Here is a 6,000-nt window from a genome sequence, read left to right on the forward strand (position 1 = left end):
CGAAGCTCCCAAAAGGTGTTCGTCAGCCCCAGGCCGAGGAGACGTTGGTTGGATGTTGCAATTGGGAGGTCGAGAGCTCTCTTATAGATTTTTCGGGGAATCACTTCGAAAGCGTTCTCATCGCATTTGCGCAGGTGGAGGTACGGTGCCGAATACAGGATTCGACTGGTTACGAATGCATTCGCCAGCCACAGGGCGTCTTTGCATCGCAACCCCCCTCGTTTGTTTGATTCCCGGCGGACCATACGGCCCACCTGATCCCCCACCTTGCGGAGTTTCTTCAGCGTGGTGTCAATCTTGCGGTTCTTTTGTACGTAGAGTCCCAAAACTCTGATTTCATCGTGTTCAGGTATCGGGCCACTAAGCAGGGAGAGGGCAATTTTGGTTGTGCACCTTGGATTGGGACGTATGTGCACGAATTCCGATTTGTTCGGGGAGCACTCAAGGCCGCAGCGGTGTGCATAATCGTCCACAATAGCCGCCGCTTGCTGCAGGGTGGCCTCGATTTCTCCAACCGAACCGTGTGTTGTCCAGAGGGTGATGTCGTCCGCGTACAGGGCATGCTGCACACCCGGGACCCCACCCAGCAGGGTAGGGAGCTTCATCATGGCCAGATTGAAGAGAAGAGGCGAGAGGACTGCTCCCTGTGGAGTCCCTCGCGTACCAAATTGGTACGGGCCATGTTCACTGTCTTGGAGTCGGATATATGTTTGCCGATCTGTGAGGAATTGCTTGATGTATTGGAATGTGTTGTAACCACAGTTCACTTCGGACAGGTGGGAGAGTATGATATCATGAGTAACATTGTCGAAAGCCCCTCGCAAGTCCAATGCGAGGACCACCTTGTCATCGCTAGGGTGCTCGACGGGATCAAGAATCTCTCTATGAAGTTGCAGCAGCACATCTTGTGCGGACCGGTGTGGGCGGAACCCGTACATGGTGTCTGCAAAGGCGTTGTGCGTTTATAGGTAGGTGGATAGTCTGTCACGGACCATGGTCTCCATCAACTTCCCCACACAAGAAGTGAGAGATATGGGCCGGAGGTTGTCAGTGTTGAGAGGTTTGCCTGGTTTGGGCATGAATGTGACGACAGCCGTCTTCCAATCCACTGGGAGAGGCGTACCTCCCGTCCAGATGGCAGTGAAGTATTCGAGCAGCCACTCGTAGGTCGGTTCGGGTAGGTTAGCGAGAAGTTTCACAGTTACCTTGTCCCTGCCCGGGCCTGTCCCTCGTTTCATTTTGGCCAGGGCCGCTTTGAGGTCGTGAAGCTGGAACGTTCGATCCAGCTCTGCGTTCTCAGAACCTGCATAAGAGTACGCCGGACCACGCGAATCCTGGTCTGTGTACAGATATTTGTCTCGGAGCGCGTCAGCCAGTTTGGCTGTGTCTCCGTTGAAGGTGTGAATTGCTCGTTGAAGATATTTTTGTGTTTCGGTGCGGGTTTGGGTCGGATCAATGAGGGCGCGGAAAAGGCGCCACGTGCTCCGGCTCGACATTTGCCGAGCAGCGGTGTTGCATCGGTCTACCCAGTTCGAGTCGGCGAGTTGGGCCGCATACTCTGCCGCTTGTTGGGTGAGTTCCGCGATGCGGATTTTGAGTTGCCGATTGTACTTCTGCCGGCGCCATCGGCGGACGAGGCTGTGCCGGGCCTCCCAGAGGTGAAGGAGGTGGTTGTCCACCGCCGGGTTCGCCTCTGAGAGCTGAACGTGGTGTTCGGTATCTTTGAGTTGACAGATGAGGTGTTGTGACCAGGTAGTGTAACCTTGATCCGCTATAGGGGTAGGGGTAGTGTAGTTGGATCTGAATTTGGTCCAGTCTGGAAGGGTTGCTTTAGTGTGAGGTCTTGTAAGGGGTTTGGTGCGGACTGTGGTCGCAAGAATGCAGTGGTCGCTACCCAGGGTTTCCTCGGTGTTGTGCCATTCTGCATATCTAATATATTTAGTAAAGGTGAGATCTGGGCACGGAGTTCCCAATGCGAGTGGGTTGTGCAGGGTCCGTGTGAAGAGTAAGGCCCAACGTTGACGCAAGTTCCGCCAGCTTGCGTCCTCGTTTTTCTTCACGTATGTATCCCCATAAGGGGCTGGGGGCATTAAAGTCCCCAACGATTATGAGGGGGTCCCTGTTCGCCACCTTTAACGCCCGACTGAATAAGTCTACAAATGTGACGTTTGGAAGTTTGGGAGAGCTGTAAACGTTGAGTACGTGTAATGGGGGGTCCTGTTTGCGTAGCGGAAGGATCGTCACCATCGCATACGAGAAAATCGCCTTGTAATCCAGGTCCACCGGGGAGGCCGTATAATTTTTATGTACGCAGAGGCAGCTCTGCGCGTCCTGCTGATACACTGAGTAATTTGTGAGGGTGGCTGCGTCCCCCGGCTCTTGGAGGGCCACTACAGCAGGAGGACTGGGGAACGTTGTTAGGAAAAGCCGTAGGTCGGCCCGCTTAGTACGGGCCTTGAAACCTCTGCAGTTCCACTGTAAAATTTGGACAGGGGCCGAATTGCTGCGTGAGTACCATCGCGGTTTATGAATGTCCGCCATGAATATGATTAGAATTTATGCTTACTAGGAAGGGGCCCGCCTCTGAGCCGGGTGCCCCAATGACAGCAGGTTTCGTCACGCTGGGCAGGTTGAGGGCGGGCTCCTGTTCCTCATGTGCGACTTTTGGTCTACCAGCCTTAATATTGGCGCTCCTTATACGCTTGAGTTGGCCGGAGCGCCTGGTAGTTAGAGTTTGTTTCGTCATATTGTGACGGACTAGAAGACGACGAAGCGGGCAGTTGCATGGGCAGGAGCGCTCGTGCTAGGCTCGCAGACATTAAATCATATCATCGCCATCGGTCATGCAGTCCTTTCTTCATCGCTTGCCGTCACGTAACATTGCCGTCACGTGACTCGGGGCCACGAAGCGATCGTCCCGATCGCGCGAACTAGAAGAATGCCACAGACGATGACAAGCAGGACGTGACGATGGGCGTGGCACAACATATGAACAGAGAAGAGAAGATGAAGGGCTTGCCGTCGCGATGAAGGAGATGATGAGCGGGTGAAGCCAGGTCTACGAAGACTGAGGAGCCACCGGTTTCTGGAAGTTAACGTCGAGACCCGTGGACACACCCAACGGCAGGGGCTGGGGTACTTGTTTCTCGTGTGAGTGTCGGTGGTCAATGGGTTCTCTGGTCAGTGGCGGCGGTCTCGGTTCAGTGGGGTCGTAGGTCGTTGGCTCTTCTAGGTTCTCATGTGGGTTCTCATGTGGGCGGTGAGTGGGGTCAAAGGGCAGTTGCGGCGGTCGTTGGTCGTCGTGTCTTCTGGTCGGGGCTTGGGGCGGGGCGGTGAAGTGCGGCGGCGTCGGGGTATACCTGGGAAGCTGGGGAAGCGTCGGGAGGTGCGAAGCCGGGAGCTCTCCACAGAAGACCTCGGTGTACAGCAGGCTCCTAAGCTCCGGGACCGGGATAAAGAAGGTACCCAGCACCTCCACCAAATGTTACGTGACGGCAAGCGATGAAGAAAGGACTGCATGACCGATGGCGATGATATGATTTAATGTCTGCGAGCCTAGCACGAGCGCTCCTGCCCATGCCACTGCCCGCTTCGTCGTCTTCTAGTCCGTCACAATATGTGCGGCTATAATGGTAGGAATTTTGTCTAGAGCCGCCTTGATGGTGGTTGCGATTTGCATTTCTAAGCCGGAGAATACGGAGTTCATCTGGGCCTCTAGTGCGCTAACCCTCGCCTCAAGCGCAGACTGCGCGGTTGCAGTCTGAGCGTTCGCCGGTGTGTCGCTATCCATCTCCACCGCGGGGGGAGTGGGCCTCTGGGTTGGAAAATTTTGGCGCGCCTCAGTGAGGGCAAGACGCTTCTGTAGATTAGCGATTTCCTCTTTGAGGGCGGAAATTTGGGATTGCTCGGCCGTTTTTGTCGGCGGTTTGGAAGGGGGGGTATGAGGAGGGGCTGCCCTGCCCTTGCTGCGCACCTGGGATCCCTGGATGACGGCTTGCGCCGACGTCCGCGAAGAACCTGGTGGGGGGGTGGGGGGTACTCGTTCGTTTCTCCACGTCGGCTTGGGGTGGCGGTGGTACTGCCTTAGGCAACTCCGGCTTGTCGGTAGATGGACCACCCGGCTTTCCGGGAGATGGACCGCCTGGCTTGCCGGTAGATGGAACGCCTGGCTTGCCGGTAGACGGACCGCCTGGCTTGCTCGGGGGCTGGTTGGCTCCCTTGTCCTTGGCTTGGCGGGGCCGCCGTTTCCGGGGTTTACGGCGGCCCTTCTTGTGCGTCGCTCCCTGCTCCGGGCGCAGGGGCTGGGGGGTTCGATATTTTGCAACGCACCCGCGGGCCCCCGTGGTATGGGCTCCGCCGCACAGAGAGCATTTTGGAACGCACTCGTGAGAGACCCGCACCCCCTCAACGAGCTCGGCTTCTTGGCCGCACACACCACATTTGTCCGGTCTTGGGCCGGGGCAGGCGTCCATACGGTGACCGACAACACCGCAGTGACCGCAGGCCGGGATGGTGCGCTGGTATTCACGGACTTGGATGAGCATGCACTCGTAATGTACGTAGCGCGGCTTCAGCTTTCCGGAAAATGTTATTCGCGCCTTGTTTGACGTGCCGAATTTGCGTATCTCCAGAATCTCGCCATGGCGCCACTCGAGACTTGAGCGGAGGGATTCCGCTGTGTCTGTATTTCGTACTGTTACCACGCCGTAACAGACGTTACCACCGTCTTGCCTTAGGTGGCCTGTAAGTTGGACTTTCTTATTTTGCAGATTTATCTCGAAGTCCCCGATAATTTTATCTGCAATTTCAGCTTTTTAAGTGTAATTTAGAATTAAATTTTGGTCGCGTACCGGAAGAATTGTGACAAATTGCCAGCAGTCCGGTCCGAGGTAGGCTATGAACGCCCGCCCGTATCCGTTCTCCTCGAATACCTCTTGCAATGATACTCGAGTTCGCGGCTTGAGGACTACCACGAAGTCTTCGGGTGCCGGTTTTGGTAATGGCTGCGGCCTCCAGGTCGTAAGAGGCCGGCCCGCTGTGCGTTGAGCGGAGTTGTCGGAGCTGGCGCCGGCGGCGGGAGCGGCAGGGGAGGCCGCGTCGACGGACGCCGCTTTTAGGGCACGGCCCTGCGCTCGGCGAGCTACCGCGGCAGAGAGCGCGGCGCTCTTGAAGCTTGCTGCTGTTGTCTCACGCAGGTTCTGGGCATGAACGGTGGTCCACGCCATCGCCTCCGGGTCATATCCCTGGCTGGTGGCTTGTTGGAAGGCCATATTATCGCAGAGCAGGGGCTCCGCCGCGCCGGGCGTTGGCGCCGCTGTCAGGCCTAGCGGCGCCGTCCAGCGTGGTCGAAACTTCGCTTTGCCAGGATTTGTAAAAACTGCGCGCCCGCCGTCGCTCAAAGCAGGCTCAGACTCTCTCGGACATGTCGCGGCTTGCAGCGTGAATCTTCCCTCCTCGCCAGCGCCTCGCGCGGACCCTTCCTCCTCCCTCTCCTCACCGTCGGTTCGAACACCTACGACGCTTCGCCGGCCGCCCGTTCTAGACTGCAAGCCTTCAACGGCCGCGCGCCTCTCGACCATTCGTCTAATTTGAACGGTGGCCAGTGCCGTGACCTGATTGGAGGATTTAAACTGCTGGCTGCCGCAACGGACACCGGCGGCTATAAAACCGGAGCCGCGCTGAACCAGCGCAGGGGGGGGGGGGGGGAGCGACTATATGTCCTCGCTTCGGCGAATGCGGCTGCGGCCGCTTATCTCTTTTGTGCGTAGCATATTGCAATTACTCAGTCCAGCCCTTGGGCGCGGCCGGGCAGCCACCAAACCACGTGAAGTGACGTCGCGTGGCTTGGTGCCGTCACGTCACGTGGTGACGTGACGTCACTGAACCACGAAAAAAAAACAAAAAAAAACAGAAAAAAGGGAAGAAAAAAGGAAGAGAAAAAAAAGACTGAGCATGGTGGCGGTTGCCACCGCCCCGTTTCAAAGGGGGCGCTCCTATCCA

General features: G+C 57.0%; 1 pseudogene; it reads right to left on the reverse strand.

Annotated features, from left to right (window-relative positions):
• Positions 1-5,270, reverse strand: part of LOC149327613 (uncharacterized) — a 36,178-nt pseudogene extending 30,908 nt beyond the window's left edge.
• Between the last annotated feature and the right edge of the window lie 730 nt (positions 5,271-6,000).

Source organism: Amblyomma mixtum, chromosome 10, assembly GCF_055824585.1.
Source record: "Amblyomma mixtum isolate Tamu chromosome 10, ASM5582458v1, whole genome shotgun sequence".
NCBI lineage: Eukaryota > Metazoa > Arthropoda > Arachnida > Ixodida > Ixodidae > Amblyomma > Amblyomma mixtum.